We start from the raw sequence: 19,261 nt of genomic DNA, 5'->3' as shown, positions 1-19,261 counted from the left end.
AACAATACCAAAAAAATGGAAACTGAAAAAAATGTATAACCAAAGCAGTAGAAAAACAAAGAAACATAACCATCCACTTGGATGCAGTCAATGAACATTCTGAACAGCCAATTCAAAATAGTGAAACAAAACCGTAATTGTCTGAATATCAACAGCAATTCAGTAAAAAACTGGAATGTATGAAAGAAACTGTAAGAGAAAAATTACCTCCTTTGAAGTCCACTCAAAAGAAATATTTAAATGATTTTTTCATGATGCATGTATGGTTGCTCAATTAATTATGACAAAAATGATCAAAGAGATGAATCAGCCCATGTACAGCCTTACCAAAATAATAACAGAACTGGATTATAAATTGAAAGCAAGCTGCGAAACCAAAAAAACAGATGGAAAAGTGGAAAATTAAAGTGGAAAATAAAATAGATCAATTTTGAAAAGATATGCGTGACCTACAACATTTAAATAAAAAGAAACTGAAAAATGAGAAAATAAAACAACTTTGAAAAAGCAATACAATCTGCACAGCAAAATGATTGCAGAAGTCAAGGAGGAATTAAAGCAAAGAGTAGTGGTAGCTTCTAAGAAAATCGAATTATATGGAAGTAGGATCAAGCAATTTCAAAAAGATAGGCAGTTTCAAACAAATTAACGATGTTGTTTCAAAGCCAGCTGAAAGCATGAAACTACTGAATCCCCTAAAAACAAGGAAGAAATATTGGAATTTTGGAAAAACATTTGGGTAACCAAATAAAACACAATGAAATGGCCACACATATATTTGTCAGGAAAACTTGAACAAATAGAAAATATTTTAGTAACAACAGAAACTGTAAAAGAACAGCCTAAAGGTGAAGAATTGGAATCCACCAACAAAGTCTGAGCTTCGTGGATTTTGGCTCAAATATCCCTCCATATTACATTCTTGTCCTGCAAATCATTTCAATCAACTGTTGTAACAAGGATTAATAGATGACTCGCTCACTACAAGCCAAATATTTCTGATCATGAAAACAAAACAAAAGAAATAACACCCATAGGTTTTCTTCCAATCATTTGCCTGCCTAAAACATTCAAGCTGTTAACAAGAATCACTGGTGGTAACATCTACAGACACCGGATATCAAATTCATTGTACCTTGTGAAGCAAAAAGGAAATTTAAAAAATTCTACAGGTACAAAAGGCCAACTTTTGATTGATAAAATAATATTTTAAAAGAAAACTCTAAAAGACATATGATTTGGATTGATCATAAAGAAGGCATTTGATTCACTAATCAACAATTGGATTTAAAATGTTTGGAACCTTTTTGAATTTGGAAGTTTAACTGAATTCAAGCAAGAATGGTTCCCATATATACAATATATTATGCAGCAAGGCAAATGCAAACACTTACAGTATAGTTTCTAAGGGAGCCTAAATGTGTATAAACACTGCAAATTGGTTGAGGTATAAAGAAGGGGGAAGTTAGAAACTGAATAGCCTTTTTTCCCTTTTTTTTTCTTCTTTTCATTTTTCTTCTTATCTTATTGTTGTCAAATTTGCTTTGTCTATCTTTTTTTTTCAACATGCACAAATAATAAATAACAATACCGTGGACACCTTAATACTAAGTGATCAGCTTAAGCCAGAAACCCTTATTGTACAACAAATATTTTGACATAATTTGCAGTGTTTTTTAAACATTCAGTTTTGTATGCAAAGCCAAATAATCTTATGCCAATTAACGTTGACATTTTTAATCATAATTAATGTTGATATAATACTTTCTCTTTTTTCTGCCTTTAATGGTCTAAGTTACAGGTAGTCCTCGACTTGTGACCACAGTAGGGACCAGAAAATTCATTGTTAAGCAGTGTAGTCATTAAGTGGCCGCACCTGATTTTAGAACATTTTTGCAGCGGTCTTTAAGTGAATCACATGGCTAAGTGAATCACATGGTTCCCCACTGATTTTGCTTTTGGAAGTCAGTTGGGAAGGTCTCAAATGGCGATCACATGTCCCCAGGATGCTGCAACTGTTATAAATACATGCCAGTTGCCAAACACCTGAATGTTGCTCATGTGACCATGGGGATCCTGTGACAGTCATAAGTGCGAGGACCGGTCATACTGTATGTCACTTTTTTCAGTGCTGTTGTAACTTTGAACTGTCACTAATGAATGGTCATAAGTAGAGGACTATCTGTATCTAAACACTAATGCTAAATAAGTGTTAAAAATCTTTAGCCAATACTATAGAAATACCACTGTATCAAAATAATACAATGTGCTATATATGTTTTACAATATAATAAAGTAACAAAAAGGAATATTAAAAAAATTAACATTTTAGAAAACATAGTTAATATTGACATAAACTTTTTTCTTTATCTTTAAAGGTTTAAGTTATCTAAATCATCTGGTCAATACTGTATAAATACCACAGTATCTCAATAATATAATATACCACTCATGTTTTCTAATAATACAAACAATATATTAAAAAAATAAGAAACTAAATGGGCCAGTGATGTAACTAAATGTCTAGCTGCATATATGAGCAACCCAGAATACCTACAAACTGAGGCAGATGAACCATTGCTACTCCACTCCTATGTGTTGTTTTTTGGGCATCCTTTTCAACAGTACCTAGCTGTGATGAAGGGGGAGATTCATTTTGCCTAATGGTAGGGGTATGAGAGCCAGTTTGGTGAAGTGGTTGAGGCATCGGGCTAGAAACCAGGAGACTGTGTCCTACCTTAGGCACGAAGCCAGCTGGGTGACCGTGGGCTAGTCACTCTTTCTCTCAGAGCTGGGAAGGAGGCAATGGCACACTACTTCTGAAAAACCTTGCCAAGAAAACCTGCAGAGATTTGTCCAGGCAGTCTCCAAGAATTGGACACGATTGAACAGATTAAAAAAACAAAATGGTAGGGATGGCTCTGTATGTATGGCTTGACAAGGCACTCATGACTTTTTCTACTTATCCCTTCAGCCTTGAGCATCTTCTCCTGCATTCTGCATACCCAAAGTTCTGATAGTAAGGCAGGCAGAAGGAGGGTTGAAGGACCTAATTAAAGCAAGGTATGTGGCTTTGTCATGTTTTACTGCACTGTTAGCTTAAAAGTATCCCCATGTTCTCTGGACTGTGTCCTGGTAATTCTACAAAAGAAATACATATTTTGCTCCCTTTGTCCTTTTTTTCTATTAGAATGTTGCAGGGATCTGCAAGATCAGCGAAGATACTAGAAAGCTGCTGATTTCAGTCCAACAGCACCTAGCTGTAATGAAGGAACATATGTTCCCAGCCTCCTTGCAATATTAAATAGACAAAATATTTATTTCTTAATTAATCAACAGCTGCTACCACCCACATTCATTTACCTTAACTGAATATATGGAAACGATACCTGAGACTTTTTTCTTTTTCTTTGGAGAACAGAAAAAGCTTCTAATAAGCAAGCAAATTGCTTGGATATGAGAAAACAGCACATGAATTAAGACCCAAGAAAAAATATTCAGTATATCTGAGAAAAGATGTAAGAGAATTACACAAAAAGAACATTGAGGCTTAGCTAATATAAATGCATACTTTCGTTATTTTCAGCAAATTTGTTTTAAGCGCTAAGGTGTGTGGAAAGCATCACTGAGATGTGCAAGCAGGATTTCTCAAGACAAAATAGACACCTATGCCGAGTTCCAGGATGGTTAATGAGAGATGCCAGAAAGTAAGAATCGCATAGGTATAGAACCCTGGAGTTATTGGGTGCAATGTGTATATATAGATAATAATGAAACTCAATTTTTAATTGATAGAACTACAATATAAACTTGAGGAAGTATAAACTGAGGAGAGACCACTTTTCCATCTGTTCTAATAAAGCTCCATTACTGTGCAGATTATCCTCCCCCTGTTACAGAATAAGGAGTGTTTGGATCACCACTTATTTCAATTAGAGCAACATTTCTCAACCTTGTCATCTTTAAGATGTGTGGACTTCAACTCCCAGAATTCCCCAGCCAGCATGATTGGCACCTGGGTCGTCATGATGATGGGAGAGGGCTGAGAAGCAGGGAAAGAAGGAGCACAAGGGCTTTTAATCTGCTCAGGCAGTCTGTCCTTCCACAGTAACTTTACAGTGTCCAGGAACTAAGTTTATGAAAAAAGTTGGAACACCACAGGACACTGTAAGCAGGACGATGACATGATGTTATGAAAGTGTGCAGAATAGAACTTCAGGGGTTATTTATTTTCATGTCTGGTGTGAAGCTTGCAGATATTTTGTTTTGTTTTCTTAGTGTGTGAAGTGTGCTTTCTTAATGGTTTAAGACCCAAATTTGAGGGTGTGACTTCTTGAGTGGTTGTGGTGCCACAGCAGGTGCTGATCTTCATTGATCACTGGCAAGCTAAGCTGGATCAGACCTGCTAATGTTTATTTATCTACATCATTTGTTTACTGCTTCCCATTAAAACTCTCAAAGAGGTTTACTTTAAAAGTCAAACAATTAAAACAGTAAGTTGAAAACAATTGATAAAAACATATATTAAAACATAGAAAATACTGTTAACAAGTTACACAGTAATTTAGAAAATAAAAGCAGCAGTAAAAAGTGAAAATATCACAGCAGCATTGTTAAAAGGCCTGGGAGAATAAACATATGGAAAAGATAGTAAAGATGGTTCCAGGAATATCACACTTGGTGGTGGGGGGGGGGGGGAGGTCAAACTGCTTTCATATTACTACCAAGTAAACTACATGGAAGGTTCCATAATCACTGAGTATCAAACTCAAGTTGAGTTTGATTTTTTAAAAAAATGTATTTTAAATGCTCAGAAGAGAACATATTTCCATAGCCTAGGAGTAATACAGGAGCAACCTGTCCTGCATGCCAGTTGGATTAATCTGAAATAATACAGGATCTTCATAGCAGCATCTTCTGCAGACTTTAGCAGCTAGATTGATACAACTTTGGAAAAGGATTGTACCTATGTATATTATAGGTCATATGAAGAATGTCTGATATACTGTTTGCCTATTGTGAAATGGGAGTGGACAAGTCTCATTCCAGAATACACTTATGGGCATTTATGTACATACTTCTTATTTTCTACTCAGACAGAATGGTTAGGGAGAATGCTCTGACACCTGCTTCTTATGAGCAACCTGCACCAAGCAATAGCTCAACTTAAGTATTTCTTTATATATACAGTACATCATACTCTATTTAGGTGTATTGTAATTTGCATATATAGGTGCCAAGTTGTATCTATGGGCATAAGCAATAGAGTGTTTCCAACCCTGACATGCATATATAAAGTGACCAGTATATAGTTTTCTTTATATTTAAGTGCCCTTTCCTCTTTAAGTACCCATGTAACCATTTATGTAAGATAATCCATTGTAACTTCTGGCACTTATTCATCAAGGCAACTTTAAACCTCATCTTCAAGTTCAAATGCCTTTTTAATCCATTTGCCCACAGCTCAGTATGTTACAGAAAATTAATCAAAAGCAGTTAGCATCTGGAGCATGATTCCTCTGAAGACCTGACACATCATTATCATCAGCAATTTTCAAAGGATAAGAAAGAGAAATGGTGGGCAAAAAAAAAAAGCTTGATAACTACTGCTACTGTTTTCTCGGAGTTAGTCACTCTAGCCAATTCATTGTATTCATGTTTATGTCACATTTAATTTGTCCTGAAAAGTTGATCAGGTGATCTATCCAATTCACTTCAGATGATTGTTTGTATTCTATTCCATGTAGAATCAATGTGCAAGGGGTGGTAGTGGTCAGAATCTTAGAGTAAGGATGTTTGAACTCTTTCCCTGTTACCTTCACACATTGGGGGAAGATGGACAACTCTCGGTTAACAGAAGATCAGGGTTCTGCATTCAGCCCTCTCTTCCCCTCTCCCAGCAAAAGGGATCAACTTCTGGAAAGTGAAACAGTTAGCCCTAGAATATTTTATTTAACAGTTTGCTGTCTTTCAAAATGAAGTTTCCTAAGAAGAATTAATTGAATGGAATAAATAACCTTAAATAGAGCCAGTTTGGTCTAGTGGTTAAGGCAACGGGCTAGAAACCAGGAGATTGAGAGTTCTAGTCCCGCCTTAGGCGTGAAAGCTGGCTGGGTGACCTTGGGCCAGTCGCTCTCTCTCAGCCCAACTCACCTCATAGGGTTGTTGTTGTGGGGAAAATAGGAGGAGGAAGGAGTATTAGGTATGTTTTACCACCTTGAGTTGTTTATATATAAAAAATAGTAATAAAGGCAGGATAGAAAATAAATAAACAAACCCTTTAGAACCAATATCTAAACATTAAAACTAAGAATAGCAAATTAAACAAAATGAGACATTTAAATAGTAGTAACTGCTAGACACTAGAAACTAAAAGTATGCTTTTCCTCACTCTCTTACTGCTTTGAATCAGTGGAATGCCTAGTGGAACACCTAGATAGGTCTCCTGTCAAATAATCACATTTTTACAGTGTTGTATAATTTAGAACAATAAGAAATTGTTCTACCTGCTACATGCAAGACTAGAAGACCCAACCTTCTGCAGAACTCCACAAAAAGAGAGGACCTTCCTCCTGTCCCAATGCAGATGTGGTTGACTTAGTCATTGTCCTATGTTCTAGTACTACCTAGCTCTGAGGATATCCAGATTTATTTATGGGTCAATATGGTGTGCAAACCCATAAAACTGGGGTAGTTCAATAAACCCATGATTCAATTAACCATTGATAAACCCATCATGTAAACACAGCTGACTGGTAAACATAAGTGCTTCTGAATATGCACTTTCAAGTGATACAGCTGATAATGTGGGCTGAGAGCAGGGCTATTATATCAAGGATGGCCAACCTGCTCCCAAGATCACATGTAGCCTTGAGTCAATGTTTTTCTTGTCCTCAATGCACTTTCTGAGTCTGATGCCTAAAAACAGATAGCACAGTCTCACATTTATTTACTTAAAATATTTCTATATCAGTTCCTTTTCAAAGAAGATCTCAAAGCAGTTTACAATAACAAACAATAATTTACAAAACATGCAATAAAAACATACATTAAAATGTCATATGAAATATACACAATAAAATAAAGGAATAAAATAACAAAACTACAACAAAACGCAGCAATAGAAGGTTCAGATGATGGTGGTGATGATGATGATGATGATTGGGAGAGTAACACTGTCTTTTCTTGATAGGTAATAAAAATAGTGCCAGGTGTACTGGGAGGAGATTCCAGAGTTGGGGAGCCACCCCTAGAAATTCCGCCTCCTTGATAGTCACCCACTGTGCCTCAGCATGGAGGGCCCCTGGAGTAGACCCTGTGAAGATCCTTAGGATTCAAGAGGGGCAAAAAGGAAAGGTGTTCCTTCCAAGATTGTGGTGCCAAGCTGTGAGTGTTGGAAACACACATGGAAAATGTAGAATAAGCCTTTAAATAGAGAAATTACAGTTTAAAAAAAGAGAGAAAACTCTCAACCCCTAGTCCCACCCAGATGAGGTATGGTCCTTGGGAGGCAAAATATTGTTGCCTGTTCTTTCAGTGCCTGAAGGGCTCAAAAACTCTCATCGGACTGATGGGAGAGAGCTTGGCCTCTGCAACATGTTTGTTGATTTGCTGCATGGCATCTGGAAAAACAACCCACAAAGGTCTTTTCCTTGGTAGCTCTCACATTCTGGAACAAGATGCCTCTGGAAGTACATTTGGGTCACTTTCTCCTTGCATTTACAAAGCCATAAAAACTGTGTTATTACAAATTGATTGTGGGTACCTATCTTGGGTATGTTCATATGCGAGCAAAACAATGCTTAGGGTCATGCAATACAAATTAAACCTTTAGATGGAAAGAGAAATGCCAGATGTTCAAGCTGGCTTTAGAAAAGGCCAAGGAACAAGAGGCATTTTAGCAATGTACGTTGGATAATTGAAAAAGCCAAAGAATACAAAAAAGAAGCCAATACGTGCTTGTTGATTATAGAAAAGACTTTGTGTCAACCATGTCAAGCTGTGGAACGTCTTTAGGAAAATGGGAATCCCAGAACATCTCATTCTGCTCATGCTAACCTATACACAGGTTAGAAAGCCACAGTCTGGATGGAACCTGGCAAAACAGATTGGCTCCAGGTCAGCAAAGCAACAAGGCTGTGTACTCTCCCCTTATTTATCTAACTCATATGCTGAGTATATATTGTGGGTGGCTGATTGAAAGATGAGCATAAGTTCTGCCAAGTGTCCAAGCAGTGATCAGGTGCCCAGACAACTGGTTCTTTAAGCATAAACAGTATAACATAAAGAAAGAAAAATCATAACATACCAAGCAAGTTGATAGCCAATCCATTTCCACAGCACCCAGCGCTCAGGTCTGTGCAGAAGCTCCCAAACTCAAAAGGCAATCCTCGGGTTTTTATCAGAGTCTGGCCCTAAAACCTCGTGACCCTGTTTCCATGGTACCGAGGCTGCAGGATCTGACCTTGACGGGATAGTTCCCAGGGTCTGGAGCACCTGTTTAACCCAAGAGCCTGGGAAAGTATACAGATAAGTCAGTGCTTAACAAACATCTTGGGGTTTTCTCTTCTCCCCCCCGCCCCCATTTCAAACAGAAATAAAAAACAAGCCAGCTAAACATTAGCATAACTCAAAAATAAACTCTAATCTTCGTCATGTGAGGGAGAAAATCAAAATATAACACTTAAACTCCCCGAAATAACGATCGTCTTCCACGTTGCCACTACAGCATAGTTAAAAATGGATGAAGAAACATCAGTAACCTGTGCTGTGCTGGTGACAATATTCTGATAGCTGAAAATGCAAAGGATCTGCAAGCTTTAGTAGTGAGAGTTAAGGAGCCCAATGAAAAAATGGGCTAAGATTAACTATAAAGACCAAACTAATGACAAAAATTTGACAGTGAAGATTCTGAAGTGATGAATAGCATTTGCCTTTTGGGATTGACAGTAAAGGAATCGGCAATCAAGAAATACTGCATTCCCTAGGGTAGCACCAGGTAGAGTAGCAATGAAGGCTATGAGATATGCAAGTTTTCCCATTACCTCTCTGATGTCTACCTAGTGAGATTCTGAAAGGAAATCTTTTAGGTATATTTCCATTTTTCATTTGGGGGAAAAGGACCTGAATGGTTTCAACATCTCATCCTTCTGCACATTTGCTTGCCGTAATGATATTGCTACCTGTGTAACTAAACTGTTATGTGATTTAAAATCACACCGAGTGCTGTTTCCCCTGGCAGCTTTAAACAGAATATAATGAGAATTAGGCATAATGAGCAAATATTTCTGTCAATCATGTTTTCAAAGTAGCACCTCAAAACCATTTTACAGCGTTCACTTCACTTCCAATTGCTTCTATCCCCAAGATATAACGATAACTGAGGAGCTTCTTGTTATGCGATAATGATGTGCTGATGCCAAAATAACATTCTGTTGTGCCAAATGATTAACGAGGCAGACAGAGTCATTTCTTTGCTGAATGTTAATGTGCGCATGAGAATTTTTCTCACCATACCTTTACTGGAAGGCTGGATTCCAGTGAGGTTTTGTGTACAGGCCATTTGACGTAACAGCCAATAGGATGCTCTGTCTCTTCCTTAGGACACCAATGGCCACCTGTTTCTTAGTTTTTGTCTACTGGCATCAACAGAACATGGATTTTTTTTTAATTATTATGTTGCAAATAAATCACTCAGTGCAATCAGACTGCTTGATCCTGATATTGATTGGGTTTTCTAGAAGTGCTGATTAAAGGATGGTGAAGGTGAGATAAGCAAACACATCAGAGAATGAGCGGAAGGGAAGCAGTGATAGAAGATGGGTAGCTAAATCAATAGCTTCTTCTTCCAAAAAGTATGCAAAATGTCATCCTCTTAAGAGTTCCAGGTAATCTATCAATTGGCCTGAAGTTATTTCCCCCCCCCCCCGAATTCTCCCCCATGGAGCTGTAGTACAATACATGGTCTATATGGAAAAATTTTAAAGTTCTGCAGGGACCGGTCTTTATTTATTTATTTATTATTCCAATTTATATCACCACCTCTTGCACAATTTAGGATCAGACTAAAGAGATTAGGGAAGACCCACAGATCAGCTAGATATGAGCTCACTAATATCCCTAAGGAATATGCAGTGGGGGTGAAGAATAGATTTAAGGGACTGGACTTAGTAGATAGGGTCCCAGAAGAACTCTGGACAGAAGTTGGCAGCATTGTTCAGGAGGCGGCAACAAAATACATCCCAAAGAAAGAGAAAACCAAGAAGGCAAAATGGCTGTCTGCTGAGACACTAGAAGTAGCCCAAGAAAGAAGGAAAACAAAAGGCAACAGTGATAGGGGGAGATATGCCCAATTAAATGCAAAATTCCAGCGGTTAGCCAGAAGAGATAAGGAATTATTTTTAAACAAGCAATGTGCGGAAGTGGAAGAAGACAACAGAATAGGAAGGACAAGAGACCTCTTCCAGAAAATTAGAAACATTGGAGGTAAATTCCAGGCAAAACTGGGTATGATCAAAAACAAAGATGGCAAGGACCTAACAGAAGAAGAAGAGATCAAGAAAAGGTGGCAAGAATATACAGAAGACCTGTATAGGAAGGATAACAATATCGGGGATAGCTTTGACGGTGTGGTCAGTGAGCTAGAGCCAGACATCCTGAAGAGTGAGGTTGAGTGGGCCTTAAGAAGCATTGCTAATAACAAGGCAGCAGGAGACAACGGCATCCCAGCGGAACTGTTCAAAATCTTGCAAGATGATGCTGTCAAGGTAATGCATGCTATATGCCAGCAAATTTGGAAAACACAAGAATGGCCATCAGATTGGAAAAAATCAACTTATATCCCCATACCAAAAAAGGGAAACACTAAAGAATGTTCAAACTATCGAACAGTGGCACTCATTTCGCATGCCAGTAAGGTAATGCTCAAGATCCTGCAAGGTAGACTTCAGCAGTTCATGGAGCGAGAATTGCCAGATGTACAAGCTGGGTTTAGAAAAGGCAGAGGAACTAGAGACCAAATTGCCAATATCCGCTGGATAATGGAAAAAGCCAGGGAGTTTCAGAAAAACTTATTTCTGTTTTATTGACTATTCTAAAGCCTTTGACTGTGTGGACCATAACAAATTGTGGCAAGTTCTTAGCGGTATGGGGATACCAAGTCATCTTGTATGCCTCCTGAAGAATCTGTATAACGACCAAGTAGCAACAGTAAGAACAGACCACGGAACAACTGACTGGTTTAGGATTGGGAAAGGAGTACGGCAGGGCTGTATACTCTCACCCTACCTATTCAACTTGTATGCAGAACACATCATGCGACAAGCTGGGCTTGAGGAATCCAAGGTTGGAGTTAAAATCTCTGGAAGAAACATTAACAATCTCAGATATGCAGATGATACCACTTTGATGGCTGAAAGCGAAGAGGAACTGAGGAGCCTTATGATGAAGGTGAAAGAAGAAAGTGCAAAAGCTGGTTTGCAGCTAAACCTCAAAAAAACCAAGATTATGGCAACCAGCTTGATTGATAACTGGCAAATAGAGGGAGAAAATGTAGAAGCAGTGAAAGACTTTGTATTTCTAGGTGCAAAGATTACTGCAGATGCTGACTGCAGTCAGGAAATCAGAAGACGCTTAATCCTTGGGAGAAGAGCAATGACAAATCTCGATAAAATAGTTAAGAGCAGAGACATCACACTGACAACAAAGGTCCGCATAGTTAAAGCAATGGTGTTCCCCGTAGTAACATATGGCTGCGAGAGCTGGACCATAAGGAAGGCTGAGCGAAGGAAGATCGATGCTTTTGAACTGTGGTGTTGGAGGAAAATTCTGAGAGTGCCTTGGACTGCAAGAAGATCAAACCAGTCCATCCTCCAGGAAATAAAGCCAGACTGCTCACTTGAGGGAATGATATTAAAGGCCAAACTGAAATACTTTGGCCACATAATGAGAAGACAGGACACCCTGGAGAAGATGCTGATGCTAGGGAGAGTGGAAGGCAAAAGGAAGAGGGGCCGACCAAGGGCAAGATGGATGGATGATATTCTAGAGGTGACGGACTCGTCCCTGGGGGAGCTGGGGGTGTTGACGACTGACAGGAAGCTCTGGCGTGGGCTGGTCCATGAAGTCACGAAGAGTCGGAAGTGACTAAACGAATAAACAACAATCACCACCACCTAAAAAGGGTGACTCTGGATGGTTTACAAGGTCTTATTCCCTTATGGGCTGAATTAGATCCGCCGTTACTTGGATTTCATTGCATTTTACACTTATTGATTACTGGTATTATTTATGATTTTATTGACTTTTAAATTGTTTTTATTGTAAACCGCCCAGGGTCCCCCATGTGGGGGAAATGGGCAGTGATAAAAAGATGATAAATAAATAAATAAAATAAAAATAAATAAAAGAATGGGACATCCCACAGCTTCATTCCTTTCTGTGTGGTGGCTCAAGGTGTTCCCTAAGGTCACAGCATCCATATTTGGTAGAAAGTTCCTAAATTATGGTGGTGTGCTTTCCTTGCCCTTTTAAAGAAATCAGTAATAAAAAAAGTCCACTGAGCCTGTGATATGTATAACACATCTATTTGTACTGGCCCATCTCTGAATTCCATATTGGTTTTAAAAGTTTGAAAAAATCCACCTCATATCCTTGGTGGCATCACTCTTTCATGGGCATACCTCCTGGCAGCTGCAAAAAAAAAAAAAGTATAATGCTGGCTGCAAAAATTTCCCTATCTTGGGAGTGAAACTCTTGGGACAAAAATTGTCTAGGAGGGAACATTACTTGGTGTAGTGGTTGGGGCACCAGGCTAGAAACTGGGAAAATGGGAGTTCTAGTCTTGCCTTAGGCACAAAGCCAGCTGGGTGACCTTGAGCCAGGTAATCTCTCTCAGCCCTAGGAAGCAGGCAAGGGCAAACCACTTCTGAAAATCTTGCCCCAAACTGCAGGGACTAGTTCAAGCAGTTGCCATGAGTCAACACTGACTCAAAGGCACGCACACACACAAAATAAGTTTTGAAGAACATGGGTAGAGAGAATTCAGAGGTCACCCAATGAGACTGAGCAAACCACATGTATATTTGAATATTCAGTTATACAGCTAGTCTGCAGCCTTAACATTTTTCAACATTCTCATAACATTTATTATTTCTTTTTCATTATTTTTTCTTGTATATTAACATTAATAGCATTTGGCATATCATTATCATTCCCATACAAATGTTTAAAATACTCCTGCTGGCACTTCACTTTTATCCCAAATAATTTTGTAACTTAACTCTGCTGGAGTCTCCTTGTTAGCCCTTTTTACCTACTTCAGAAGATGTTTTTATTTCCCAAAATAATACAAAAAAAGTTTCTTGCTCTCCTTCACTACATTCTTGATACATAGGACCACATCTTTCTTCCTCATTTTTGCAGCTATCATTCTCTTACATACATTTTTCTCATTCACAGCCTTTTTCACTCCATCATGCCACAAAGCATCCTGTGTTATACTTTTAATATAACTCTGCATACTTCTATGACACATAGTAACATACTTTTCTTCATTCTGTTCCAATCAGTTTCCAGATTCCCTTTCCTTATGTCCACTTTCCATTCATTGCACTGAGAGATTCATCTCTCTTCTAATACTTTTTCATACAGATTCATATTTTCTGTTAGAACAGACATTCTTCTTTCACCCTAATCTCTTCTTTCCTTTCTTTCATATCCATGATGGATATCCCATTCTTCTAAACTTTTCCATGTAGACAGCGTATTGTACTACAGGCAGTCCTCATTTAGTGACTGCCTGTAGTACAATACGTTTATTCACCATTCACAGTTATGATGGTGATGAAAAGTAACTTTGAAACCAGTCCTCACATTTACGACCTTCACAGGTCTGTAAAACAAAGAAAAGCTGAAGAATGTAGAATCGTAGTGTTTCACTTAGTGACTGCTTTGCTTAATGAGTGAGTTGCTGGTCCTCATTGTGGTTACTAAACGAGGACTACCTGTACTGCTCCATGTGGGAGATCCAGATCGTCTCCCACATGGAGATCTGTTCTTGACACTACCCAAGAACAGTCTGTCCCACATTCAGAACTTCTTATCAACCTTGAACTAATCCTTCACTAATTCTCTCACCTTTCATTTCAAACAATCAGTCATACTTTTAGGTTCATTCCTTTTCCATGTATAGGTTGGAATAGATATATGTTTAAAATCGGTACATAAAGCAAAGACAATTTTTTCTAAGCAAATATTCTTTAGTCATGTGTGGAGTCCTTGGTGCTCTCCAAGCTTGGTTATTTGCTTGCAGACGTTTCATTACCCAACTAGGTAACATCATCAGTGCGAGTGAATGTGGGGTTTGCTCCCTGTTTATATACAGTAGCTTACCCTGCCCGTATTGGTGGGGGTGTGGTTTTCTCCTTGGTGGTTCCTTGATTAGGGTATTGTTTTCTGCTTGATTGTTTGTCTGGTGTTAATCTCTGCTTATCTTGGTGTTGGCTGCTGGTGAGGATGCGTTCTGGTCTTTTTGTTTCTTTTTATTGTCAGAGTAACATGTAACTATCACCAACCTATCAATTTCTACTTTCATCATCAACTTGTGAATTCCTACTGCAAGCTATACATGACATTGATTCAAACTTTCTGACACACAGTTTAGCCTTTTCATTCATGATTAAATCTACATTTTCAGTTCCATGTGTGTTCATCAACACCATTTCCCAAGATCAGACCTCCTTTGCTCAGATGTATTACATCCTTCTCTTCTCTCTTAAGCCTCATAGAAAACACAACATATCTATTTTTTTCTTTCTTTCCTTTCATTCATTAATCCATGCTCTTCACCATTTACTGCTCTTACATTCCAAGTTGTGTTCTTGCAGGACTCAAGGTCATTATCAGATCTGTCCATAGATATTGACCTCTATTGTCTATCCTAACTTTGATCAATCAAGGCTTTCATGTAATGATTTTTAGGAAAAGAAAGAAAGAGAGGAATGGGTTACCCAGCTTAGTCATACCCACAACACATGCAGTATTCCTTTGTAACAGCAAGGAGACTACCAGTCAGTTCTGGTACATTTTGGCTACAAGCATAAACAAAGCCCAGTTTTATCCAAAGCCTGCTGATGTTATTCTGTGCAAGCTAGCAACTCTAACCTAGAGACATCCTAGCAAACTAACACAATGTTGTCCAAATCTCACCAACTAGGTGGTATATGCAGTGTACTGGCACACTAGCAACAATTAATCAGCAAATCAGATTGTCAGATCCCCCCGATCAAAGGTTTTACGAAACCCCTTATCGGAGCACCTACCATCATTTCCTTCTCCAAGGAATGGACTCCGTGTTGCCAGATGGGAGGGGGTGTGAAGTTGGAGTGTGAAGTGGCTTATTATGGCTATGGCAGACATCAAGGGCACGGGGTTGAGATATGCCAGGAATACCATCTGGATGGGAAGGGGTGTGTGTCATGGTTTCATGGGAAAGGGGACTAACTAAGAGAATGTAGTTTTTTAAGTTAGGTTTGAGCGGGAACTCTTTATTCACAGCTTGCCTTCTGTACCATTCATTACGCTTCATTAAAACAGTTAAAGGAATCCCAGCCTCCTGACTGTGATTGTGTGAATGCTCGAATGATCAGGTGCTGACACAGATAAAGAAAGAAACCAACATCGAGACAGACAGCAAATGTGAAGATTGTTCAAACTGCACTGCTGAAGAAAGCAGGGCTGAAAAGAAAAGAAGCCAACTCTGCCACATCTGGCTACACTTTCCTTGCCAGCTTTACTTCTTGGTGTCTCTTCCAGCCTAAATGCCATCTTCCCCCGCTTCTCAGTGGAAGAGAACACTAGCTTTCTGGAGCAATAAAACACTGAAAGTGACCCCCCAGCCTGCAAGTCCCTAAATCCACTACAACTCTGCTTATTTAATGGAGCTTGCATGTTCTAGAGCTAAGTGCTGCTTTTGAGAGCAGATGTTACACCAGCATGAGCTCTGGCATAAATTAATCTCTGCGCACGGTATGATGAATCACATGATCCATATCTAAATGGGAAAAAGTTTTTTAAAAAATCCAAATTCATGTTGAGTTCTTGCTTGCCATGCAGGTGTCAAGGACGTAGGAATGCTGTCAACCTGCCCCGCCCCCACTTCCAAATACAGTTACCATTTTAGTCTGGCAGATGGCTTAAGAATATCCATTATTATACAGTCACATTGCATTAATACTGTGTATTCTGAAAGAGAAATTATTTCAAGGTATTAGAAAAAATCCCTTCATATATCACATTGCACTAAAATGGAAACGATTTCAAAGGACTTAGCTTTTTCAGGTATTGGGCAATGTTGTTCCACTCAGTGCTACACAGCCTGATGACTTGATCTTGTTTTGAAAACACCCTGCAAGTTACTGTATTAATTTATCTTCTTCCATTACTGCTGCACAGTCCATAGGCCAACAGTACCACCCATGTGGATGAGGGAGGAAACCCAAGGTTTGTAGACTCAAGGTGGAAAAAAACAGCCTTAGAAGATCTTAGTATGCTCAGTGGCCAGGAAATATTGATCAGTCATTGGGGGGCAGGGATAGAAAAGAGGGAAGAAATAAAATATTAGCTACTTTCCTGAGTGCCAGCATGCCACCTTTCAATATTTTGTGGTAGGTCCAATATCTTTTATACTAATAACTGTTGGTGCTTTTTGTCGATATGAAGAAAAGACTTCCTTGATTCAGGTTTGACTCCTGGTGATTTCATGGACATGTCTATGTTAATTTTCCTGGCAACATTATAGAAGCAATTTTCCACTGCTTTTGTCTAAGATGCTTTTGATTTGCTAGTCTAGAATACAACTTTGGAATTTTCCAGTAGTCTGCCACCTGACTATGAACCAAGTCTGACCCTGCTTAGTATTTTTTGAAATCAATGAGAGATTCACACAAATATTCTCTTTTTTTTATGAACTGATTTTTTCTCTTGCATTTTTTTCTCTATCAAGGATAGATATTGTGCAAGCATTTGGGGGTTAAGAATGATTTAACATACGTGGCTTAAACATTCCTATTTGACATCCACATGAAATCTGGGTGAGGTCATCTGACACCATGGGGTGAGGCATCTGCTGATGATACTGAGCTTTACATCTTTGCCTCTGGCTGACCAGGTAACTCTTTGGAGGTTGTGTCTCAATGGGGAAGAACAGGCTTCAGCTCAAGCCTTGAGTGGCTGTGGGTTTTAGGTTCTCCTGGACCTAGGATTTTCCCATCTTTGATCTGGATAGGGTTACACTACTTGGGGGTTCTCCTGTACTCTTGGGTCCTGTTTGAAGAGCTGGTGGCAGCTGTAGGGAGAAAGGCTTTTGCACAACTTTATTTTATGCACCAATTCTGCCCATTCTTGGACCGTGAGGCACTGCTCATCATCGCGCATGCCCTGGTCACCTCCTTAGTGGGTCACTTTAATGTGTCCTACACAGGGCTGCTCTTGAAGACTATTCAGATGCTGCAGCTGGTCCAGTGAGCTTATGGTTATAATTCAAGGTGCTGGTTGTCATCCATAAAGCCCTTCATGATATGAGGCTGGGTTATTTGCAGGACCACCTCTCCCTGGTTGTTTCCACCTGTTCCACTAGATTCAACAGGAGAGGCATGCTCTGTCTCTCTTCAATTAAAGAATGTCATCTTATGGGACCTCAGAAGCATGCCTTTTCGGTTGTAATGCCTGCCCTCTGGAATACCACATCCACCGAGATCAGATTGGCCCCAACCCTGCTGGACTTTCAAAAAGATCTGGATGTACTCCAGGATCTGCAGGTCAGGAGGTTAGATGTCCCACTGAGAGTTTTTGTAGTTTCTTTAGTCTGAGTTTACCCTCAGTGACCACTATAGGTTTTTACCCTGTTTTTTAAATTTTTTAAACTTGCTGTTAGCTCCCTAAAGTTGGATTTGTGAGATAGGTGGCCATATAAATTGATTTGATAAATTAAAAAAAGACTGCTTTTTAGATATTTATAAGACTTGTGCATCATGATATGACCCAAGAACTTCACTCTCAGTGGGAAACCTTGGTTGTGTGAATTTATTTAACATGTCCTTTGGGGCGGGGGGTGGGGGAGCAGAGTAACACAAGACAGACTTATTCAACCACACCAAGATTTTATCTATTTCAGCATGCTACAGGAGACGACTTATTAAAGTTGAGGCCAACTTCCTAAATGATTGCTGTTGTACCCAGTTCAGTTATTAACTACTTATGCATAATTTCCTATTTAAATTAAGTTCCCCCCTTCATGAACTAGGGAGGCAAATTATACTGCTGATCTTCTGTTAATTACACCCCCCCCCTTTTTTTTTTGCAGAAAAACAGCAGGTGAAGTCATATTTGTTGTGGAGAATATGACTCCATTAGTGGTTTGGGGCAAATGATTAGATATAGTAATTAAGCTTGCGGCTGTACCAGCAGTACAGATATGTAACTCTTAACATACTAAAGGGGAAAATGGCAAGATAAAAAGAATAAAAAGAACACCTTATTTATTTTGCATGTTTTACATTTACTGAGGCAGAGCTAGCAATACAGTGTACTTCTTTAGCCTTTCATTTTCTAGGCAACATAATATACCTGTTATGCCAAGATAACACTAGGGCACTGTCAGATTACATGGCTTTCTGTTCAGCTTTGATTTCAATTTGAAACAGAACAGGCAGGTCTGAGTGATTTGGTCCGACTGTTAAAGTTACTAGGATATAAATAATGTTAGTCTGTAGTGCTTGCAGAGAATCAACAGATAATCAAAATGGGCCCTTCCCTGCCAACAGGTGAGCAGTACAATGCTTGGCTATTGGCTAGTAACTGAGACTGAGTGAAACCCAGCTGTATCATCAGCGACGTTTGCTGGTGGAAATAGGAGTTCCTGGCTGGCAATCAATCAATGGATCAATCTGATTCAAGCAGGTGAACAAAATACCCTAGTGTGATCACATACACTCAGCAATGGTGTTTCTGAATATTAGGTGAATCAATTCCCTTTGCAAGTGGCTTTGCGATGTCTGAAAGCACCCCAAGTCAGACTATTGTTGATCTAGTTCATTATTGTCTGCACACTGATTGGTAATGTTTCTCCAGAGCTTCAGAAAGGTTTCATTCTCATCCCTACTTAAAGATGCAAGGAACTGAATCTGGATCCATAACTTAAGGTCCCAGGACACATGAAGCCTTCTCATTCAGTCATGAGTGTGGTCATCAAAGTCCCTCATTT

The sequence above is a fragment of the Candoia aspera genome, chromosome 3 (assembly GCF_035149785.1).
Source record: "Candoia aspera isolate rCanAsp1 chromosome 3, rCanAsp1.hap2, whole genome shotgun sequence".
Taxonomy (NCBI): domain Eukaryota; kingdom Metazoa; phylum Chordata; class Lepidosauria; order Squamata; family Boidae; genus Candoia; species Candoia aspera.
Note: the sequence above shows the minus strand (reverse complement) of the source record.